Raw genomic sequence first — 26,384 nt, forward strand, 5'->3', positions numbered from 1 at the left:
GAGTCACGAACTTAAATATTAAACATGACCCGTTTCTGAAGACTTAATAATTATCAAACAATTATTGTATTACATTATAAATTATACTAAACAACCATGCAGCATACTGACATTTAAATTACATGAAGAAACAGATAAATTGAAGTCCACAATAAACAATTCTGTATTTAGTAACTCCTCCTCCTCTCATTAATAATAATAATCATGTACAAGGCCTGTGAAAGCAGACTATGCAAATGTGATGATTTACCTCTATATAACACACAAATCCAGATCACTGTTCACTGTCCACTGAAAGAATAGAAGCAGAATTTACATTTAGCAAACGTTTTAACAATGGTGTCAATGAGCATCTGGCATTTCATATTTGTGGTGATTGTTTCTCAACAAGGTAAATTTGACATTTGTGTTATTCTGGAAAACAGCACTATGATAGAAGCTCACTGTTAATATGATTTATGTCTTTTATTCCACAGGTATCAGTGGTGATGAAATCCGATTAGATCAGTCTCCTGCTGTGATAAAGAGACCTGGAGAAACAGTGAAGATCTCCTGTAAAATATCTGGTTTTACAATGACACAGTACTTCATGCACTGGATCAGGCAGAAGCCAGGGAAAGCTCTGGAGTGGATTGGGAGAGTAAACACTGGTGAAAGTTCCGAATCTGATTATCTTATTTACGCAGACTCTGTGAAAAAAAAAAAAAAAAATCACATTTTTACTTACTATTTATATTTATTTGTTTCTAACTTTAATTATTTTCCTTTCATCCAATGTAAAATTTCTAAAATTTGATACAATATTGTCTCTGTAACTCCATGGCAAAAAGTGATCAATTCATTCAAATGTACAGTACTCTTGCTTTAATTGCTGTAGTGACGCTCAAAAATGAGCAAAGTCACACATCAGTGCAACAACCACCACTGTCAGTCACATCTTGAAATGTCAAAACGTCTCCCTCCGTCCTCCTCACGGACCTCATTTAGCCAGACCCTCCTCAGGGTATCACATACAAGCACCAGTCCTCCAACAACAACACAGATCTACAGTATTAGCAGCTAACGCAATTTAAGCTTGAAATATTAATCAAACAACATCCCTTATGAAAAAGAAGTGCACTTTTTTCATACTTTTATAAAGTGTACTTATTATGCGAATAATATATTTTAAAATACTTAATTAAATGTTTTTGAAAACTAAATGCATATGTAATTTAATTCAATTGTATTAGAGTTTAAATTTATATTAAATGCAATTAGTGATTTAAAAGTGATTTTTTTGACCCACTTAAGTGGGACTTTAATCTTTTTAAGTACATTCATAAATGCTTCTGTTGTCTTTGAAATATGGTTAAAGTGTACTTCCAAATGTACTTAGATTTTTCATAGTTAGATTTGTTACCTGAATTCAAACTGAGTTAATAAAATAAACTTTTAAATAACATTAAGTTGACTTTACTCTAATGATTGACTAAACCAACACTAAAATATAAGTGAATTTAACTCAGTGTAAATGAGTTTACAGTACTCATGCTTATTGGTTTACGGCAATCGGTTTCCTCAAATGGTTTGAGTTACCGTAACTTATCGGGTTTTAGTCATAATAATATAGATTAATGTATAATAATATAATTAAATATATTTGTAATGATTTTTTCTTCTAATAATAAAGTTAAAATTTACTATATTTAAAATTTACTTCAAAAATCTATTAAAGTGTATTTTATAACTTATATTATATTATATTATATTATATTATATACAAAATATACACACATACACGTATGTTTTTCCCATCTTCATCTGATCACTGATTAACAGTGAGGGCAGTGCAGCAGATTAAGACCCTCCCTTAATCAAATGAAGTCTGAAACATCGTCTGTTCTGTGTTCAATAAATGCTTCAATTTTAAAAGCTTATTCACACACCAGAAACACAGTTTTTGCATGGAACTGCATTGGTCTTAGAGGAAGATGAATCTGAGTTATATTATTATATTTGTACTGGTTTCATGTAAGTTTAAATCTGCTTATCGATCTCATTAAGCAACTTTCTAAATATGAATATTTAAAACCAATGCTGTTTTAATTCTGTGAACATTTTGTCTTAATTCCAGATGCACATGGTCAATCACTGACCTCTTCTGGCTCTGAAGTAAAGAAACCAGGAGAATCAGTCACACTATCTTGTGTGGTTTCTGGACTCTCCCTTAGCTGGATGCACTGGATCCGTCAGAAACCAGGGAGAGGACTGGAGTGGATTGGCCGAATTGACAGTGGCACTGGCACTGTTTTTGCTCAGTCTCTACAAGGCCAGTTCTCCATCACAAAAGACACCAGCAAAAACATGGTGTACTTGGAGATAAAAAGCCTGAAGACTGAAGACACGGCTGTTTATTACTGTGCAAAAGAGTCACAGTTAGACAAAAGACTGCAGCGCCAATCAAAAACAGAAGTGCAGACAGACATGACTAGAACATTTACATCCCTGGGAATTAAAGAGTTGCTCTCTTTGTAGATTCTCTTCAGCTTCATTGGCCAAAATATTATTAGAACATTTCAGTGATCTGTGCAGTAGTACAGAGGGTTTGTCTTTCTCTTTATATTTGAGCCATATAGGTGGCACTTCAAGTATGTTTTTTTTCTCATCACAATCCATTCAAACAAAAATACCTCCACTTCTCCCATTCTGCATCATATTTAAGACCTCAAGAGATAATAGCAAGAACCAGCTGAATCTTCAGATGTGCAGTCTGAAAATTGAAGACACTTCAGTCAAACAAAAACAACAGCGGCTATAAAAATGAATAAAGTCACCGAAGCAAAATGCCATTAAGCATGCTGGGAAATCATTAAACCCTAAAAAAAAAAAAAAAAAAGCATCATTCTTTAATATAATATTGTTTGTTCAAGACAACTCCATTAAATTGTTAACATTTGGGGAATATGGTCTAATATGTTTATATGAAGATATTTCAGATGTGACTCAAAAAAAAAAAGACTGAGTTATGTTTTCCTAAATAAATATTTACTGTGGCATAGAGCATGATGCTATAGCAATGCCAGTTGGTTTATTTCCCAGTGAATGCATGATAAAATATGATAAAACTGTATATCTTGATTGCAGTTTAAGCCACGTTGGATAAAAGCATCTGCCAAAAGCATCACTGTTATTGAATAAAACTATAGTTACTTTTTTTTGGGTGGGGTTGTATTTCCATCACCTACTTAACACAAGAAATAAATATAAACAAAGCATGTGTCATTAATAATTACTCATAATATTTCACATATTTCGTATGAAACGCAATTAAAATTATTGATAAATAATTAACCTTATTGTAAAGTGTTAACATTAGTAAACTACATTAGTTAACATGAATTATGAACTGCACTTATTGTTACGGGTGTATGTGCTGGAGAGATGAAGCGTTCACTAAGAGCCACAAATAATAGACTTTAATGATTATCAAGGAATATAATACCATAGAACACATAAACACAACAGAGAACGGACAAGGAGCGAAGGGAGTGAGTCCATATATATAGGGAGTGCTGACGAGGAGGTCCAGGTGAGGATGATCTGTGATGATGGGGAGATGACGAGGGAAGTGAGTGCAGGTGTGGAAACACGAGGATCATGGGAAATGGAGTTCGGGAGACAAGGGATCTGTGACACTTATACAGCATTTATTAACCTGTTAGTTTTAATTTTAACATTTACTAATACATTAAAATCTTGTTAACATTAGTTAATGCACTGTGAACTAACATGAACAAACAATGAACAAGTAAAGTTAAGTAAAGTTAACAAAGATTAGTAAATAGTATGTATTGCTCATGGTTAGTTCATGTTAGTTACAGTTTTTCTCAGTCGCTTTGGTGCATTTCTCACATCACTATTTACATTTGCACAACAGTTAGTTCAACCTCCACAATATTTAGTCATTTGTGCACATCATAGTAGCAGTTTCTCATTCCTTTGAACAAATTGCAAATGCTTTTGGACATGCATCAATTGCTTTCATACAACTCTCTGCTGTTTTATAACATTATCATTTGCTTATGTCATGTCAGTCAAAATTAACTATACTTGTGAATGCTGAATAGTCATTCCATATAAAACTAATAATCCTCATTTCATTGCTTGAGTCATTACATACAAAAATGTTGAACTAGTTGTCAAAATCTGTCAAGCAAATTTTAAACATTTTTTAAAATCTTTTTTTCCTGAAAATGTCTCCTAAATTGAACAATTTCTCTCAAGTGAATCTCAACTTTCACTGATGAGAAGGGGTGTGTGAAGCATTAGTTGCAACCAATGATAAGCCACTTCTCTACAATCACTGTCAGAGCTGAATCATATAAACCCCCACTTTACAAGCATATACAAACCAAGCAGGACATATTTTGTACCATTTCTACAATACTGTGACACAGAAGTGGAAGGTCAGCCTCATGGAAGAGGGGTAAGGGTGCGGGGAGGAAGGGGAAGGGGACAAAACAGGGGAAGAGGAAGAAGAGGCCAATAGGCAGATCCCTGATGAAATCAGGGCTACAATTGTGGATCATGTTGTCAATCACGGCCTCACAATGGCTGAGGCTGGTCGAAGGGTGCAGCCAAATGTTGGGAGAACCACTGTAAATTCAATTATCCAAACATTTCGTTGGGAGAACAGGTGTGTATAAATGGACAGTAATTCAGCACTAAACAATCTGCACTGCACTACTGTCATCGTGTCATACATGAAGCTTGCAGTGGGACAAGAACTTGTCACTGTACATTTTACATTTAGACGTACAGCTTTACTGCATCACACATTTAGTGTATTGTAGTGTACAGTAGTGTTACAGTAAAGATTTGCCATGTGTACTGCAATATTGTTTACAGTTGTGCACAGCTCTACCCAAAGGGAGTTTATGTTTGTTGCAAATAAGGGTGTATTTTTTCTTTTGCACAATGCTGTGAACAAATTAGAATTGCAAAGAGCATATGCAGTAAAAATGTGAAACATACATATTCAGTGTCTTGTACTCAGTTACCTCACTAAATACAGTAATGTGTAACTTTACTGTATTTTTCAAATGGCTGTGCAAATAGTATATAGTGCTGTCTTGAGCATTTTCAGGTAGTGTCACGAAGATCTGACTTTTTTGCATTGGAAAACATTGACAGAGTAAACTGTCATAATGAAAACATGACAAAGCCATTTGACTATCTTGTTCATAAACAATGGTGTCAGGACTTTTCATCTTGATGACACTGACACTTTCATTGACACGAATACTTGCTTTTGAGGAATGACCTATCCATTTTGAGCAAGTGACACGCTTTTGCAGGTTATCAACTAGGTTTTGCAGTTTGTACTAATTGTTTTGAGAACTGCATTAACTGTTGTGCAAATGTAAATAGTGATGTGAGAAATGCACCAAAGCGACTGAGAAAAACTGTAATACATTAATGTTTAACTAATGAACTTTATTGTAAAATGTTACCAAATTATTATTATGGAATATTAGCCTACTAGAAATATAAAGTCAAGAAAGTTGTTCCTCTGAGGGTGCAAATTTACTTTAAGTCAAAGCAATGGTGATGTCAAAACAGAGAAGCCTGTAAACCCGCATATAAACGCTAGAGGGCGAGAAAGCAACATCTTGAGACATCAACACGACATGTACAGTTGATTTAAAAAAAAAAAGAGAGAGAGAGAGAGAGAGAGAGAGATTGGCCTAAAGGCAGCAATAATATATAGCCTACGGTATATTTATTTACAGACTGTTTTGTTTGTTTTCATGGGGTCTTGATACATATTATTTGTGATTTTTACCTGTGTGTTACTTTGTAAGGTCTTTGTTAGATTTTACTGTTAGAAGTTTAAGCAATGACTATCATAGTCGCCAGTTGAATATACTGTAAGGGCCGGCATACACCAACCCGTAGACCTACCCAATAGGGGCAGTAGACCCGCTTAAGTTATTTAACTAAATGAATGGTCTGTTTATATATGAACGAATTTAATAGCCTAAGTCACTGTCGAATTATGGAACTTTTTGACTTGCTTTTCTTAGCAGTGGCTCTTCTTATTAAACCTCTTCAAACATGCACTTTTTATTTATTTATTTTAATTTATTTTTTGTGTGTGTTTGAACAGTCAGGGTTTCGCACTATCGTGGACATCTGGAAATAGGATAGCTAGTAATCAGATGTAATTTTAAGGAATACTAATCAAAATGAATAAAATATTAAAGTTTTATGGAAAATATGTTTTGCTTTTAAAAGCACCAATTTAATTTCCTGAAAAGTCTGAATATTCTCTCTTAAGCTGCTTTATAAAAACTGAAACTAGTTATTGTCTGGCTTTACACCACAGTGATAACTAGTACTACAACCACGATGATTTACACATGTACATAGGCTAATACGTAACAAATCGAAAGCTATTGAAACATTCCTGGAGCAAGAAAGTTTAAAACAGTAGATTTCAGCTTAATTTTGGCTACATTTCTAGTTTAAATAAATGTATGGCATAATACTGGCATTGCGCATCTCAAATATGCCTTTACAAATTTTCATTGCTTTTCAAGAACCTGCAGCTAAAAGAAAAATGCGCTGCATCAAGATGTTGTTATAAAGCGTGTTGCATGAGGAGTATTTGAGGTGGCCTGTGTCACTGTGCATGGAGTGGCCACAGTGAAACATTTCACTTCATAAACCCTGTACAATTAACAATGATCTTAAAACAGTCCTCAACAAATTTAGAATTTTCTTTATGTTGCAATTTTAGATTATATTATTAAAAAAAAAAAAAAACTCAAATTTTAATTTTGAAGTTATACATTTATTCATATTATACAGTTATACATATGTTCTAAACTTAAACTAGCACTTTCTTGGCTTATTAAATAGTGGCATTGACATGAAAATTTAATTATTGCTAATCTTAAAGTTAGACTGTTTTCTGCAGGATCTGACTGAATAGCTCTCTAGTGAGAGGTTTGTTTTTGTTATGGACCGTCTCTCTGTGTATGGACGGGGGCACAGTAGTTCAGTCCTCTACAAAAAGGTCTGTAAATGAATTATCATATAGTGAATCCAGCTGTCATGCTTTTCTTCTCTAAAGATGCTCACTGACTTTTGGTGTTTAACATGATAATTTATATATTTTGCATTAAACGTAATATTTACTTTGTGTAAAAACCACACTTTTCAAGTAACAGCAGGATGTGACATACTGTATGAACAGCTCTTTTGTGAGAGGTTTGTTTTTGTTATGGACCGTCTCTCTGTGTATACGGGGGCACAGTAGTTCAGTCCACTACAAAAAGGTCTGAAGCATCTGCAGATTATCACTATATAGTCAATCCATAATGTGTTACTCTATTCCTTATATATTTATATATATATATATATATATATATATATATATATATTGTTTGTTTGTTTGTTTGTTGTTGTTGTTTTTTTTTTTTTTTTACCTTAAGGCTTCATACAGAGAATCTACAAGAAAATTAAAAAAACAAAAATTAAGTTTTTGAAAAATCTGTAGGTGGTCATATACAGCATAACAACTGGCATCACAGTTCAAATATAGATCCTAAACGATATATCAATTTGGAAATAGAACAGAAATTTAAAAAAAGATCTGTAATCTAGCTGTTCTTACAAACACACACACACAAAACAAGGGCTTTAATAGAGTTTGGGTCCAAATCTTCTCAATCTTGTACAATAGTGTTAAGGGGCAAACCTCGACATAATATGATCTATGTATGGAGATGCACCTTTTACTCTGCAACACATTGCGACTAAGTAAAACTCAAAGAAGCGCATGCAAAAAAAAAAGAAACAAAATGTATTTTTTTGCATGTAGAACCATCATGCAGAAACATTATTTAGCTGTGTAAATGAAGAGATTGTTCTGTTGATAATCTGAGAGCTGTTGGTATTTAAAATCAAATCTTGTATCAGTGTTGTATATGCTTCATCTACTGTTTTTGTAACATCAGAGCTAAAATTAAACTAAAATGGCTACACTGTAAAACCTTATACGGTAACTCAAACCATTTGAGGAAATCAATTGCTGTAAACCATTTAAGTTTTAAAACCAATAAGTATGAGTACTGAAAACTCATATACATTAAGTTAAATTCACTTGTATTTTAGTGTTGGTTTAGTCAATCATTAGAGTAAACTCAACTTAAAGATTTTAAGTTTATTCCACTCATTCAATTTCAATTCAGGTAACAAATCTAACCAATTCTTAACCGCTATATAGCTACTTAAATGGTTTGAGGAAAACGATTGCCGTAAATGGTTTAAATGGTTCGAAGTAATAAAGTTACATAAGACTAAGCAAAAACTAGCATTGGTACAAAGCAATGATATCAGAAGAGGAGCATTGTAAAACTCAATAAGTTCAGAATATTCAAAACATTTTAAGCAAACACACTTTTTTATGTTAGTAGAACTTAAAATTTGTGTGTGTGTGTGGGGGTGTCTCTCTTTAACAGTCACATCACTGGCATCCTTTCGCTCTCACAGTTCTCAGCTTCACCCCACTCTTAGTATTAATTACATATAGTTAATTTACATAAACATCACATTCAGATCTAGGTTAAATGTTAGATAGCAAATAACACATGCTATATAATTATCAAAGAGACTGTCATTGTATATTTTCATGTATATAATCAAACAACGTACAGTATATGTGGTCTTAAAAGTTTTGCAGTCCATCCTCAACCCAACCACAGGCTCTACTCTTCACCACAATGGTAACCCTACAAAACTAACATAACAGAACTGCCTGTAAATCACAACATTTAACAGTAACTTATGTCTTAATCTTGTGCAAAAACACACAAAATAATACTTCATTTCAACATTTATTTTCCTTATACAGTCTGATGCAAAGTATACTGGGAATTAGAAATCTGCTGCAACTCAATCATAGTTCAGCTTACTACAATCATATTTTGAGTTACAACTTTTTTCTATTAAGTACAATGAACTTTCATTTTTATTTGAGTGAAACAAACCTATTTCATTTAATTAATTTCACTGTTCAGTTTTACAGTGAACTGGCTGTTTATGTAATATATTTTTAACAGATCAGATAGATTCTTTCCACCAATATGCAGGTGTTTCCTGGTGTTATTGTCAGAATAAAACCTCTGAGCTCCTGACTGAACTGTTATTAAGTAATAAGTTTATGTCTTTCTTCTCTATAGCTCTTCCAAGCTTTATAATATTACTGAATGGCACTCAAGATTTTGAAGCCCAAAAAAGTGCATCCATCCATCATAAAAGTAATGCATACAGCTCCTTCTAAAGCAAAGTAAAAGGGTTTTTTTTTAAAAAGAAAAATGTCCATATATAAAACTTTATAAACTATAATAGCTGGCTTCCAGCAACGGCCGTACGCGAGTCTAGTTCAAGCAGAAGAGGAAGTGACCTCTGACCTGACATATGATGTAACGATGAACATGGAAGCGCAGAGGATAGAGCAAAACAAAACAGTGGTCACAAAGGAAAATGATAATTTTTAAAGAGAAATGTTGAAAAATTTTGATATAAGAGAAGAGGAGCTTGAGTTTGTTGCACAGCCCTTTTCTTTTGAACCGCGAGAGGCATCAAAGCTTACGCTATTCCTACATCCTACGTCGAGTCAGAAGTCACTCTTCCACTGGAACTAGACTTGCTTTGTTGCTTTGTTACTTATATTTCATATTTCAAAATACCTTGTCGTGGAAATTCCCAATACTAATCTGTCTTTACCAATGACAATTCGAACAACCTCCAGTTGTCAATATAATACAATAAAATACTACAATATCAATACAGTACTACAGTACCTTGGAGGTAATTCCCATCTCGAATATAATACAATACAATACTGCAATACCAATACAGTACTACAGTACCTTCGGGGAAATCCTCATCCCGAATATAATACAGTACAATACTACAGTAGAGATAATTCCCTTCTCGAATACTTCTAATACAATTCAATACTCTCTGGTAATTCCCCTCCCGAAGTATGGGAGAAGCTACTATCACTACCTTAAACCACACATGAGCACCAGGTCTTCAGCATCTATACACTCTCACCATCCTTCTCAGGTGTACGCTGGTCCGACACAGGATCATTAATACTAACTCCAAGTATTACAGCCTCACCCTGTGGGCAGATCTGTAGTCTTCCAACTCTATCACTGTCTCTGCTGTGGTCTTTTGAGCGTAGAATCTTTTTAGTACTTGTATTCCTCAGCTGTGCAGCATAGACTCGACTTCCAAGTTGCTCTATGCAGAAATGCAACTTTGGAAAAAAAAAAGAAAAAAAAAAGAAAGTGTTATTTTATTTACGTTTTATTTACGTCCCTCTCTAAATAGTGTTAAAGTAACACTGAAGCAGAGTTAAAGTTAATGAGATAATTAAGCGATTAATTAAGGGATGATTGAGCCTTAGTGATGAATACCTTCTGTTAACAAGCAGAATCAATGAAGAAAAGAGGAATACAAGAACTACAACTGACTTCAGCCACAGTCTTAGATGAAATCACCTGAAGGTAAAAGACATTATATCTCTCAAGATCTTAGCAAAGGAGGATTATCTTTTGTTCAGTGATTCCGCTTGTTAACAGCAGGTGTTCATCAGTAATGCTCATTCATCACTTAATTAATCAAAAATCTAATCTTAATTTAAAAAAACAACAAACCAAACATTTTTTAAAACTTTTTTCATCAATAATCAAAACTAGTGTGTCAATTTAATTAAAAATCTATATATTACATATTTTAAAAAATTACATAATTCATCAATGCCCGTTTGTCATGTATAATACACCAACCAATCGTGATCAGGCACAACAAGTTCAAATTTCATTGGACAATGTGAAGTGGAGCGGTAATTTTGCCTTCAAATTCATTAATCAGAAGTTACATGGACAGACATGTTGGCATTTGTGGAACAATTTCTGCGTTTTCTCTCATTTTATAAATCAAAATGCATCACTGACAAAATGGATGAAACTGACTACAATGCACTGCACAAAACCATGCAGCAACAAAATTTGCATTAATGGTATGCAAGTAGTGTTGAATTAATTTACTGCATTTATGCATATTGCTACTGTTTACTATTTGATGAAGCTACTGTATCATAGTCAATGAAGCCCAAGTGCCACCTACAGGCCTACTATGTGAATTGTAGGCTGGCGAAATGGTGACGTGAAAAGAATTTATTATATTACCATTTTTGATAATTAAGCTGTTACAATAGGACCAGCCAGGAGACAGGAGATAGGTTAACAGGTAGTTTATTGAACACAAGCAGTGGATATTGGTGACAACAGGTGAGTAAGCAGATGCAAGTTCATGACAGATGAATAGTATGGAGAATGATACTGTCCTTTTGCGGTTGCAGGGTGACAATGGAGAGTGATACTTGCTGAATGGAGCCGATGACTGCAGACAACATTTCACACCAGACTGGAGACGAAGAGGGGAACTTGGAGACAAGGAAGACAGGTAAGTAGCGAAGGGAGTCCTTAAGGTAAGCATTCAGGTAAGTCCTTTGATGTAAACGAGACTGGACAATGTGACTGTGTGTGTGAGTGTCTTAAATAGTGCTGGTGATGAGAGTGCTGATGAGGTGCAGGTGGCGGTGATTAGTATTCCGGAGATGGTGCACGCTGTGATTGGACGGTGCTGGAGCCTGGCGTGTCTGTGACATAAGCAGTATTATGAAAAAAGTCTCTTAAGCTCATCCTGCATTTATTTGATCAAAAACAGCAATAGTGTAGAATATTTCAATTTAAAATAATCACTGGTGTCAAAAGTATTCACATTCATTACTCAGGTAGAAGTATAGATACTAGGGTTTAAAAAGTCTTATGTAGAAGTTGAAGTATCAACTCAAGCTTTTTACTCAAGTAAAAGTACTGGTTTCAAAACTACTTAAAGTATAAAAGTAAAAGTAATGTAAGGAAAAAATGCCATTAAGGACAAAAGCTTTGGCCGCACCACAGGGACCTATTGTGCACTACCCCACCTCCTCAAAAAAACATTTTTCTAAAGGCCATAATGACTATAATGTTATATTAAAATGTTAATGTTGAAACATTTGGGATGCACTAGGCTACCTGTTTCTACCAACCTCCTCGCTGGTGCTTGGTTGGGAGGGACATTTCGCTCAAATTCTCTTCTTGAGTCTCTGCCACAGACATCTTCGTACTTGGCTACATACGTCTATGTCCAGTGTTGGGGGTAACGAGTTACAAAGTTAGTGGAGCAAGTCCGTGCAATGCCTTATAAACTAATAAAAGATTTTTAAAATCAATACGAAAACTAACAGGTAACCAGTGTAATGACTTTAATACTGGTGTAATATGATCTCTCTTTTTGGCTTTTGTCAATATTCGAGCCGCAGTATTTTGGATTAAATGTAATTGGTTAATTGTATTCTTTGGTAGACCAGTAAGAAGGGCATTACAATAGTCAAGCCTGCTAGTTATAAATGCATGCATTAATTTTTCTGTGTTGCTTAGAGAGAGAAATGATCTTACTTTAGCAATGTTCTTGAGATGATAAAATGCTGTTTTGGTAATATTACGTACATAAGCTTTAAAATTAAAATCAGAATCAAAGACAACTCCTAAGTTTTTTGCCACTTGGCTTGGGTTTAATCCGAGTACATTTCGTTTAGGGATCAATTTCTCTCTCTGTGCTTTTGATCCAATAAGCAAAACTTCAGTTTTATCTTGGCTGAGTTGTAAGAAGTTTTGTGACATCCAGTCATTTATGTCTTTGATGCAATTTGCTAGTGAATCAATTTGCACCAGATCATCAGGAGATACATAAAAGCCTAAAAAAAAATTAGGCTTTTACTTACACGTAAACATTGATCAGAGAACATATAAGCAGAAGCTCAACCTAACCTGCTTCGAGAATGAACCTCATTGGTTACTCAGCACGTTTGAGCTTCCGGAAGAGTTTTGTTCTTGTGCGTTATTCAAGTTATGTTGAGCTTCTGCTTATGTTTGCTGATCAATGTTTACATGCGAGTAAAAGCCTAAATTAAATCTTTTCATCAACAAGCAATCAAGTCTCTTCAGAAAATTTGGTCTAAACCACTCGATTCATATGGATTAGGTTTCCGATCTCTTTATGAAGTTTTTGAAGCATCAAAGTGGTAGTTACAAAGGCAGTCAATGGACGGAAATAATAATTTGTGTTCGGAAGATGAACGAAAGCCTTACGGGTTTGGTTTGGAATGACATGAGAGTGAGTAATTAATGAGAGAATTTTAATTTTGGGGTGAATTAATCCTTTAACTTATTGTTTGTATTTATGCTGATAATCAGTTTGGTTCAGTTTCAGCCAATTTGTCAATGCTTATTTTTTGCCTGTTTTAATAAATAGCAAATGATGCACCATTTCTTCTTTATTTATTTTCTCTCCATCTAGTGAAAAATAGTTTGACATTGTAAACTGTTGTATAGTCTGTTTGCATTATATACTAGATATACTAGAGATGTGTTAATTATGTATTGTTTATTGTTTTCATTTTTCTATATTGTAGAATTATAGCTGTAACCATTGCTGCAAGTACAATGTAAAACAGTATTAAAATGGTAGAATTACGGTAAATGGCTGGAACCACAGCTGCCAGTATTTTACTGTGAAATTACAGCGCAGCTGTAAAATGGAAAAACGTAATTAAAACCGTAAAATGGAAAAACGGTGTTGAAACTGTAAAATGGAAAAACTGTGTTGAAACCGTAAAATGGCGGTAAATGGCTGGAACCACAGCTGCCAGTATTTTACCGTAAATTTAACTCAAAGGCACCATCACTGTGTCGACTATTTTGACTACTGGGGAAAGGAACCAAAGTCACCGTTGCCTCAGGTAAGATATTGCTGATATTTTCTGTTATTTTGTTTTTATTTATTTGAAGATCAGGTAAGTAGTCTTGTCACAAAACGTTAGACGTATTTACAAAATTTACCGGTAACACTTTACTTGAAGGGGTGTGCATAAGACTGACATGACACCTTCATAATCATGACATGACACATGTCATGAATATGAAGGAGGTTTTATGCATGTTTATGACAACTGTCATTAAGTGTCATTCGCTCAATTATGTCATTTTTAATGCAAAGATGACATTGTTTGAGATGTCTTTGTTATGACAACTTGACATAAACCAACACATCATAACCTGTCAGTGTCTTTGTCATGACAACTTGACATTATTTAGCTTTATGGGTTAACATTACATTAAACTGTCATGTGGTTGGTTTTGACATTGGCTGTCATGAGGCCATTATAATAGTGTCATGAACATTTATCTTGACCTCAACTACAGTAGTACAAATTGAACTTGTCATTAAGATGACAAATAATTTTATAACAGCGTCATGAATATTTTTCATTTCATGTTTTTTTTTTTTTTTTTTTTTAGTTTCCTCCAACAGAAGGTCAGATAATAGACAATTTCAAATTTCTTAAAAAAGATGACACTGTTATAAAATAATGGTAACACTTTATTTTAGGGTCTTTTAACTAGTTGCTCATTACTATTAGCATGCATATTACTAAAATATTGTCTATTTATTAGTAATTAATAAGCACATATTAATGCCTTATTCTGCATGACCTTATTCTAGATTCTTAATCCTACCCAATACATAAACGTAACAATTAACTATATTTAGAAGCAGTAAATTAGGAGTTTATTGAGGGAAAAGTCATAGGTAATCATTTATATATGTGTTCCCTATACTGAAGTGTTACCAAAATAATGTAATGTAATGTTAACCCATAAAGCTAAGTAGTTTTTTAAGTTTGATAATTAATCTGCTATGTCATGCACTGTAAACGATTTCCGTTGTTTTCACAGTATTATACTGTGTTCTCAATAGTTCCCTACTGTAGAATCTGAGTACAGCATATTACTGTAGATTTTGTAGTTTTCACAGCTTGTTACTGTATTCTTAACAGTTTCCAACAGTATAAGCTGTGTACAGTATGTTACTGTAGATTTTCAATGCATTCTGGGAAAATATTAGCCTACTGTATATGTAAATACAGTAGGCTACTAAATGACCGCGAAAAACAACCACACACCTCCTCATGCATGACAGACTCATCATGAAGATGAAAGCCCACAACAGTATGGTAGGTTAACTTTTCTTTTTTTTCACTTTATGTTTTATTCTGATGTTATTTCCAAGATATAAAGCTACGTTTTAGTTAATACATTTCCATAAAAATACATGAGTAAGCGTTCATTTTCTGGCATTTTCCTCCTGCAGCGTGGTGAAGATTAAAGGGCACCTATTATGCAAAATTCACTTTTACATGGTGTTTGACCATAAATGTGTGTTGGCAGTGTGTGAGCAAAACCACCCTAGAATGAGAAAAATCCACCCAGTGGTTTTTTTACAATCTCAATAATTCATAAGCACTGTCTCAGAACGCCCTGTTCTAAGATTGCTCTCACTGTGACGTAGAATTGCGCTAAGCCCCACCCACGTGGTTTGATTGACAATCTGGTTTTGGCATAGACCCCGACCTCGGTGATCTGTCAACCATCTTCCATTGTTTCAACGACAGCCGGTAATGTCTCCTAAGAAACATAAGTGTTCTGTTGTGGGATGTAATAATGAACATAGTAGTTTTCACTTACTTCCGACATCAGAGCCACTGAAAACGCAGTGGATGGATTTTATTTACGAAAGAAAGGCGCCACTCAAAATTCCAAAATACGTTTATGTTTGCGCGAATCATTTTTTGACTGACTGTTTTGAGAACGAGGGTCAATTCAAAGCAGGTCTTGCTTCAAAGTTAATCCTCAAGTGTGGATCGTTGCCTACTGTTCGCGATCCAACGTCACCTCCAGAAGAAGTAAGTGTATTTAATGTTTTTTGAGCAAATAGTCATTTCAGTCGATGTCAGCCAGTTCAATAACAAATGCGTCTAAAGTTGTTGTCGTCGTCGTAGAATGTCTGTGTATATAATTTAAACCTTGTTTGTATAGTGTGTATCCACACGTATATATATATTTTTTAAAGATATTGTATTAAAAACTGTGTATGTTCACTTAGCAAACGTTATCACAGTATTTGTGTTTGTAGTTTCAAAAAATTGCGCGAACGTTATCACAGTGTGTGTGTGTGTGTGTTGCACATCCATAATTGCAAAGGGGACGCGATTAAAACTCTATAAGTACATAAATGTATCAAATAACCATTCAGAGACGTCCGGCTCCATTCTCAATTGTGTTTCTTCTGCCGGAGTCTCTTCAACATCTGGGTCTGATTCCGGTTCAAACATGTACGGCTGAATGCCATTCAAAACAGCGGGTCTCTCACTCTCAGCCATTCTGCTTCTAACGACTGTTTATTGCCATAGGTATGCAAGTTACGCCCTCATCCAAAGGCAGGGCGGGGATATGCAGCTCATTTATATTTAAGGTGGTACACACCAAAACAGCTCTTTTTAAAACAGGCCCCAAAAATGACATTTTCAAATGGTTATAATAAATTAACTGTGGGGTATTTTGTGCTGAAACTTCACAAATACATTCTGGGGACACCCAAGACCAATATTACATCTTGTAAAAAGGGGCATAGTGCCCTTTAAAGTCCGAGGACGGAGTAGTCTACGTGAAATTGGTAGGTGGGTATACTTTAAAACATATGTAATTGCCTTATCTGTTTTATACAAATGTTATTTGCAAAGTATAAATACGTTTGAGTTAATAAATATATGTATGAACATCGGACCGGGTGAGCATTTCCCATTTAAGCCGCACTAACTAGAATTTTCCTCCCGCAGCGGCGCTGGCAGACCGGCTGGACCATCGCGTGACAGGCGGGAAGAGCCGTTGTGAAGACAAAAAGCCTACTACCTGAAATTGGTAGGTCAGTTTTAAAACGCATGTAATCGCCTTTTTTGTTTTGTACTAATATTGTTTGCAAGGTATAAATATGTTTTAGTTTATAAATATCCGTAAGAACATCGAAGCGGGTGCTCATTTCCCTGTTAAGCCGCACTAAGTAGCTCTTTCCTCCCGCAGCGGCTAACGTGAACTAACGTGAGACAGTCACAGGCGGGAAGAGTCGTTATGAAGACGAAAAGCATTCGTGAAAATGGTAGGTCAACTTTAAAACGCATGTAATCACTTTTTTTTTGTTTTGTACCAATGTTGTTTGCAACTTCAAGGTATAAATACTTTTGGTGCTGGCGCTCATTTCCCAGTTAAGCCGTGCTGACAGCATTTTTTTCCTGCAGCGGCGCTGGCAGACGGGCTGAACCATCGTGAGACAGGGGGGAAGAGTCGTCGCAATAAAGAAGACCCTTTTCTTTATGGCATGTGGTTTTAAGATGTAAGATGTATTCACTGGTTATTGTTGTATACTGCTACTAATTAAGTACTTTAACTCTTCAAACTTTATTTTTATATTTCCAACATTTATTTTCCACTGGCACAATGTGTTAATGTGATTTTAGTGGTATGAATTAATTGTATTTTGTTAATTGATGAAATTAATATGCTGGTAAATTTCTGTATTGAAGTTCAGAAATATAAAAGATGAAACCTACATAAAGTTGATCTGAAGCAATAATTTGTGTTATTGAATATATAACAGTTAACTTAAAATAAATAAAAATTAACTGTGAAAATAACTACAGTAGTTTTAAGCATACTGTAAAATAAAGTACAGCATTATACTTTATTTTACAGTACAGTACAGTAAAACTAGTATACTGTAGTTATTTTTACGGTAATTTTACTGTGGTATTAAATACAGCAACTACTGGATAATTGTTGCCAGTAAGTTACTGTTAATTTGACAATAAACATTTTACAGTGTGTTTATGACAGGATATGATGTCTTGGTAATGTCAAGTTGTCATGACAAAGACACTGACAGGTTATGATGTATTGGTTCATGTCAAGTTGGCATAACAAAGACATCTCAAACAATGTCATCTTTGCATTAAAAATGACATAATTGAGCGAATGACACTTAATGACAGTTGTCATAAACATGCATAAAAACTCCTTCATATTCATGACATGTGTCATGACGGTGAGTAATTAATGACAGAATTTTCATTTTTGGGTGAACTAACCCTTTAAGAGGTTTGACTGACAGGGTAACACTTTACTTGAAGGGGTGTGCATAAGACTGACATGACACCTTCATAATCATGACATGACACATGTCATGAATATGAAGGAGGTTTTATGCATGTTTATGACAACTGTCATTAAGTGTCATTCGCTCAATTATGTCAGTTTTAATGCAAAGATGACATTGTTTGTTCTTAGAAGTTTTTGAACTCTAGATAATTTTTTTAATCTAGTATACTCCCCGCTCGTCTTCACATGTATAAACATAGTTTTACTACAGTAATGTACAAATTAAAAACATTATAGAATCACCAGATCACTGTGCTTCTTTATATTTTATCATGCAGAAAGTAATGTGTGTGTATTAATGTGTGTTGAGAGGGACATCTCAGTGGATCACAGTGAAGTCATAGCCTAAACATCTTCAAGCACATGGCTCACAGAAGATTGCTGTATAATTAGTTTTAAATAAGCCCTGAAACCCTGTGTGTATGTATATATATATATATATATATATATATATATAAAACTGTCGTTAACCCTTTGATGCGCAAGCTATGAAAACCCCTTCTAATGCGCAACATGGGTCAAAAATGACCCGTATTCATTTCCTATGTAATTTCAATCATGGTTGAGTGTTTCTTCGCTGAATCTTTGAAAGAAATGTATTTTATCATTCATTTATTCCAGGTATTCCTTAAATATCTTGTTTTTGATTGTCAAAAATCATTATGTTCATTTTTTCTTTCTTACTTTATAAACAAACACAGTTTTTGTTTGTCTACATCAATTTTACACACATGGGTCAAAAATGACCCGTATTCATTTCCTATGTTATTTCAATCATGACTGAGTGTTTCTTTGCTGAATCTTTGAAAGAAATGTAATTTGTCATTTATTTATTCCAGGTATTCCTTAAATATCTTGTTTTTGATTTTCACAAATCATAGCGTTTGTATTTCTACATCAATTTTACACACATGGGTCAAAAATTACCCATATTAGAAACCTTTGCAAATTTTCGCAAGTAGGAACATATTTACTGCAGACAACTATTCATTCACCACACATTTCACGTCTCAACATGGCTGCTTTTGTATATTTGATGGATGAAAGTCATATTATATTTCATATAATAGGCTATATATTATATTTCATAATCTTTATTTTTTGTCATAAACCAATGCTACTGGTCACCTTTTACATCTATCAGTGTTCCTGAAAAGTAACATTTTGAACAAGGTTTCTGTCCAACAGTGAAAATATATAATAAGTGTATTTGAATTTGAATATTTGAATATTCTTGTGCTTTTGATTTTCTTTATCTAGAGTGTTAGCGGCTGGTCCTCAACAGAACTGAGGTGGATGATGACATCACTGTAAAAAAAGCTGAAAGTATACTTTCATGTGCACAGTCGAACACAATTTAAATGTGTATGTGCAGGTTGCACATACACAGTTACAGAAATCTGGTGGAAATTATAAAAAGTTACAAAAATCTGTATGCTGACCCTCACGTACACATAAAACGTGAAGTATACTTTGGCCTTTAGAAAGATAATGACACAAAAAAAAATTTTAAATAAGGATTTGTTTATTGAGTAATACCTGGAATAATGAATGATGAAATTAATTTATTGTAATATATGCAATATAGAAAATAACTCATTCAGGTCACTTTAGACCCATGTTGTATATGTCCAAAACTGTTACTTTTCAGGAACGCTGACAGACATAAAGGATGACCAATTGCATTGATTTATGACAAAAAATTAAAAATTATGAAATATATAGCCTAATATATTAAATATAATAAGACTTGTATCCATCAAATATACAAAAGTAGCCTTGTTAAGATGTGAAATGTGTGGCAGATGAACAGTTGTCTGCAGTAAATATGTTCCTACTTGCAAAAATTTGCAAATATTAAAGATTTCTATATGGGTCATTTTTGACCCATGTGTGTAAAATTGATGTAGAAACTGTGTTTGTTTATAAAGTAAGAAAGAAAAAAATAAACAATTATTTGTAGAAAATCAAAAACAAGATATTTAAGGAATACCTGGAATAAATAAATGATAAAATACATTTCTTTAAAAGAAACACTCAGTCATGATTGAAATAACATAGGAAATGAATACGGGTCATTTTTGACCCATGTGTGTAAAATTGATGTGGACATACAAAAACTGTGTTTGTTTATAAAGTAAAAAAGAAAATATGAACATAATGATTTTTGACAATCAAAAACAAGATATTTAAAGAATACCTGGAATAAATGAATGATAAAATATATTTCTTTTATAGATTTAGCAAAGAAACACTCAACCATGATTGAAATTGCATAGGAAATGAATACGGGTCATTTTTGACCCATGTTGCGCATTAGAAGGGTAGTGATACAAAAATGATTTTTATTCAAAAAGTAAGAAAAAAAAAATTAAAATGAGGATTTGTGATGATCAAAAAGAAGTTAATTGAGGAATACCTGGAATACTGAATGATGAAATTAATTTCTTGCAAAGATATAGAAAATGAAATTTTCGAAATGAAATGGGTCATTTTTGACCCATGTTGTGCATCAAAGGGTTAATAGTGAATAAATTATAAAGCTTTTGAGACTATTATTTTGTGTTATTTATTTGGGGGAGGGGGGTGCTCTTTTTCAGTTTCAGCACATGCCTCTCAAAAGGTCTGTGCACGGCGCTGCATAGTAGCTATTTTTGTACAATATCCCCGGGTAAAGTGTCAGTGTGACAATGCTTTTGACTACTGGGGAAAAGGAACCACGGTCACTGTCTCGTCAGGTAAGAAAAATACTCACCTATCAAATCAAAATCTGATTTAAGTACGATAAATGTGTGCTAAGTTAATTTGTCGAAAAACTGTTTTTACATTAAAGCAACATTTTAATGGCGATTTTCTTGTTCTGCGATTAGAGCAATTAAAGTCAGAACATTGGCCTTAAGTGTTTTGTTAGAAACGCAATTATGATTCACATTAATTATGAATAACTACAATTCTAAATAATTAGATTTGTGCATTCAAATAAAACAAGAAATTGGCAACAGGTCGTTCACTAGACTCTGAGCGTTGTATTTTTATACTGCTCTGTAACATTAAAAGAATATTGTGTAACTGGGCTTTCGACTACTGGGGAAGCGGCACCACAGTCACCGTAACAAACAGTAAGAATTTATCATTAATTGCGAGGACATTTATCGTAAAATAAGACAAAATTTCACGCGTGTTTTATTATTTCTTATTTTTTTTTATTATATATCTTTAAGTGAGTTTTCTATCTTAATAGCTGTTGTGAAATGGTATTTTCACTAGACAATTTAAAAGACCACATAATTTTATAATTTTGCTGTAGGCATAAAGCTGATAAAAACAAACAAAAATCAATAATAGTAGTTATTCTTAAACGACTCGTTTCATTGTTCATTCCTCTCGCATGTGTTGCTTTAATCTGCTCAAATATTAGACACTGAAAACAGCCAGAGAATAAATAAAAGTCTGCAACGTCTCTGGCGCGTTTAAGCTTATATTTTAAGTGTTATATTTTAAATTATTGATTGCATCCAGATACTAAAATAATAATAATAATAATAATTGGCGTTGCTTACTGATTTAGAAAGTTGTCAATGCCTGAAGAGGGCAATTTAAGACTTAAAAGAAGGTATTTGGCGGAAATTATTCAATAAATAATTGCAATTACAATGAAAATAAAAGATAAACTTTAACAGTGCGAGGGGTGTTTGTTTGCATTGTTTATTTACTCTATTTGTTTTTGAATTAGTTCAAAGTTATAAAATGCTATAGCCTACAAATTCAAATTCTCAAAAGGTTGGAATTTTCATTCAAATTATTTTTTAATTTACAATACGAGAACTGTTTCAAAATGAAGTCATTATGTCATTATCCATAAATTAAAATGAGTTTAATAAACCTTTACATATTGTATCTGAAGAAAAAAAAATCCTCTGATTCGCGAGATTTTATGTTTCATTACGCGGCCTAGTTCTTAAGACTGTCTTAGTCTGATCAAGCAGTTAACCAACGGGTCTTACTTTTGGATTCAAATTAGACCCCTGTTAAAATAACTTACTTAAAAAACTTATGACCAGTCTTACGAGAGAGAGAGAGAGAGAGAGAGAGAGAGAGAGTAGCCTATATAGGACTCTAATGCGAAGTAAAGATACGCCTCGGTGTATTTCTTCTCACGTAAAATAATTTAATCTCAATCAATATTATATGTATTTTATTTTATTAGTTAATTTGAAATATAGCTGTTTAATAAATAAGCAGTGTTGCATATATTATGTTATAGGTCGTAGCCTATATATTGTCTGAGAAATATGTAATGTCTCTACAGCGGAACCATCTGCGCCGAAGTCAATCTCCGGCGTGGCTCAGTTTTCTTCTAAACCTGAGTTCCTTACCATCGGCTGCATGACAAAAGGTTTCTTCCCCTGGAACTCGCTTACTATCAAATGGAAGGATCCCGCTAATAAACTGCTGACTGATTTCGTGCAGCATCGACCGTTCGGGAATGACAGAGGCTATAGTAAATTTAGCCAACTGCGTGTGAAAAACAGCGAATGGAAACCTCAAACCTCTTACACATGTGAAGCTTCAAATTCGATGGGCACTGTACGAGATAAGATAACTAGACCAGGTAAGTCTCTAAAATGTTAACGTTTTACATTGGACATTGTAGCTACTTCATGTGTCTCTCTGCTGGTGGGTCAAGATTACGATGATGTTTCTTCGTGGAAGCTATTTTTGAATGGACCTTTTAGCACACTCTTTGGTTTAATTGTTTAATGCCAATGAACCTGCTGTTATATTTTTGTGTTTGTGAAGCAGTTGTCCTTTATCAAAATCTGATGACAGTGAATGGTTTCACTACAGAAAAACACACAATAGGCTTATGTTTTCAGAAATACTTTTTTCCCTACCTCATGCCAGGGAATACAACAGCATATGAGATTCTTTATAAAATAAACAAATAAAAAAGAGATTTACATATAAATAGGCTTCAACATTTAACATTGACATTTAAACTCAAACTACAGGTGCATCCTATATGCTTTGCTTAATAAAGCATTTTGCTCTATTTTCTTGTGCTTTTCATGTCCTCTCCTCTCTGCTTTCTCCTGTATGTTGCCAGTCCCACAGCCAAATCAGCCTGCAACTGTCTTCTTAACAGTACCTACAAAAAAGGATTTAGAAAATGGAAAAGCAACCTTCTTGTGTTTAGCCCAGCAGTTTTCACCTAAAACATATTCGTTTAAGTGGTTTAAGGATGAAAATCAGGTGACAAATGCAATAAACACCTATGACACAAGTAAGAAGATCGACTCAGTAACCTTATATAGCGCCACAAGCATTTTGCAAATCAGTGCTGAAGAATGGAAGACGGGTGCCAAAATCAAATGCGAGTTTGAGCACAAGATGGGAAAACAAGAGAGAGAGGCCGAATATACAGGTATGTTTGCTCTTGAGGACTGTGAATGCTTTGAAAAGCTTTCTTTTTTTCCTATTTCTTTTTTCATTTTATGTTTACCTCTCTTCCTAAATCTATGCAACAGATGTGCAGTCAGTTGTACAGTCTGCCTTTTGTACATATGCAATGAATGAATGAACTTCTATTTCAAATTTACACAAAGATATATTCTTTTAAGCTGATCCCAATTCACACATCCAAATGTACACATTAAGTCATATTTTCTTTCTTGCTTCCTTGTAGCTAAATTAACACTGACACTGAAGCCACCAATTGAAAGTGAAGTATTTGTCAATAATACAGTTGTCTTGCAAGCTGTTGTTTCTGGAGATGAAAAAAAAGTGAAAGAAGCTTCAGTGTTGTGCAAAGTGAAGAATAATGAAGTCACGCTGGGGCCTGGCAGTGTCAGCTTTTCTCAGGACATTTCACAGTATATTAAAATCCACAGATTCACAGTTGATACAAATTCATGGTTTAATGGTGAAACTGTCACCTGCACCATCCGTGACAGAGACATCAAGCAGGAAATCCATTGTAATAAAGGAGGTAATTCAGTTTAAATCTTTCAAATAACTGACTTTGTGGCTCAAATGTTGAAAGGTTGGAAATAATTTTATTGCCTGCAAACCCGTTTGAAATGCTTTCGCTGTCAAAATGCTTAGACCGTCTTGATGCACTATTGTTATTCATTATAGTTTGATTCTTCTGTTTGTTTAATGAATCTTTATCACTTCCTCTAATTCAGATGAAAAGACACCCAATGTTACCATTTACAGACCTGATAGTAACAAAGACACAGATCATGTCTCTCTGGTGTGTGAGGTCACAAGCCCTAAACTTGGCGATGTCTATATCATGTGGAAAGTGGGCGAAATGAGTCTTACACTGAGATGCCACAACCAGTGTTCCTATTCATCGAAAGAGCTCCACATCGGTTCTCAGCATCCTAACAATGTCAAAACAAGAGTATGAAGGACCCCCGAACCACCATCACCTGCGCAGTCAAACACCCCAACATGGAGAATACAAGCGCTCCATTACAAGTTTCAACAAGCCAAAGTAAACCGAAGTGTCCAGAATGTCCAGTTTGTAGCAAAGATTATTGATAACTTTTATCTGTTCATTCGTACATTTACCAATGCTTATGCTCCCTGTTTCTCACTTGTCAGATTATGTATGTTTGATGTTTTTTGTGCATTGTTCTGCCTCCATCACTTTACTGCATGGGTCAAACTTCAAATCCAAATTTCACTCAAAAGTATGCTTAATTTGTTATTGCATGAAAATAAATATGAACAAAAACTTAATCACCATAGTAATACCATAATGTGAAAATAAAATCAATAGTTATTCAAGAGCAAAAAAAATGAATCTGACCTGTGTGAGTGTGATGCTTTTGTTAAAATTGCACATTTATGTTTTGTCCCTGTGCTTACTGTACCTGCTGTTAGTCGTTTCATGTTGTTTGATATAACAGTTTCATGTTCTATGTTTCAAATCCAAAATAATTTCATTTTGGTTTGACATTTATGTTGTTTTACAATATTAAGCAATAAATCTCTGTGTTTGCAATTTTGCATGATTTAGTCCAGCTCTCATTATTATAATCAGAAACTTTGCATGCTTCACTGTCTGGTCCTGTTTTAACAGTATTTAGATAAATGAGAATATTTTGACTCTGCACATATATAGTAAAGCCTACTTATGTAATATTGACCAGTAAATATTGACCATTTACAATCAATAAGGCATTCAGATGTTTTGTTTGTAAGGATGTATGATATTTTATAGGTACTTTATGTGTACTATTTTATATGTATCAGTATTAGTTAATGTCTGAGGTGAAGTTACTTGGGTGGGGGGGTGCTTGAGAATATTTTTATAAAGTGTATGGTATAATGCAAAAACAATGAGTATCAGATAACAATGTTACATGTTTGTCTCTTCTGTGTACATATTTAGCTGTGTGTGCAAATGAATGTATGTGAAGCATGTACAGTATGCATGTTGCCACCATGTGCTTAATTATGCACTAGCTAGAAGCCTAGTAAGACTCATTGGACTTTAAATTCAGGCATTGTGTGATTTATGCTTGCATCTATATGGACTGCACAATGTGCTTACTGTTCATATGCCCCATGTACATGTTTTCTTTTCCAGGGGAGCCACCTGAGCCAGAGAAGGGTTTTGCTCTGAACTGTAATAAAGATGTTCTGGAGGAGGATGAGTTCAGAAGTCTCTGGTCCACTGCCACTTCATTCATCTTCCTCTTCCTCTTTTCTCTGACCTACAGCGCTGTACTCAGCCTCTTCAAGGGTAACCCAAATATCAATAAATAGAGCACATGACATTTAAATAAGATGATGATACTGTTACAGTTACATATATGACAACTTTACTTTGAATATTGTGCATTATGTAATAAAAAGTCCTTTTATATTATTGTAATATTTTCTTTTCTAGATGAAGCAGTGATGATTTTTTCAAAAGAATTTCTGAAAACTCCAAGGTTTCTTATGGTGTTGAATCTACATAATGTGTCCTCTATATACACACATTTTTGAAGAAATTGACAAATATATACTCAATGTTTGCACTCATCAATAAAGTCTTATTATGTGTACTCTTTCAGGCTATCTAGATTTATATTCCTTCAAATATTTAATCTTCACAATTGACATTGATCTTGCAGTTTCAGTAGATGTTACAGTGATAGGTCCTTC

The 26,384-nt window shown here is 34.0% G+C and overlaps 1 long non-coding RNA gene and 1 pseudogene across 4 annotated transcripts; both read left to right on the forward strand.

The window, feature by feature from the left end:
• LOC125273092 lies at positions 1 to 26,000 on the forward strand (annotated as a pseudogene).
• Positions 15,871 to 17,904, forward strand: LOC125271654. 4 transcript variants are annotated; one of them, XR_007185685.1, is made up of 4 exons: positions 15,871 to 15,913; positions 16,847 to 16,928; positions 17,088 to 17,163; positions 17,303 to 17,904. It is a non-coding gene; the product is annotated as an uncharacterized LOC125271654 (long non-coding RNA). The 4 variants fall into 4 exon arrangements; XR_007185683.1 differs by lacking the exon at positions 15,871 to 15,913 and adding an exon at positions 16,538 to 16,687; XR_007185684.1 differs by lacking the exon at positions 15,871 to 15,913 and adding an exon at positions 16,545 to 16,683.
• Positions 26,001 to 26,384: the final 384 nt, after the last annotated feature.

The sequence above is a fragment of the Megalobrama amblycephala genome, linkage group LG7 (assembly GCF_018812025.1).
Source record: "Megalobrama amblycephala isolate DHTTF-2021 linkage group LG7, ASM1881202v1, whole genome shotgun sequence".
NCBI lineage: Eukaryota > Metazoa > Chordata > Actinopteri > Cypriniformes > Xenocyprididae > Megalobrama > Megalobrama amblycephala.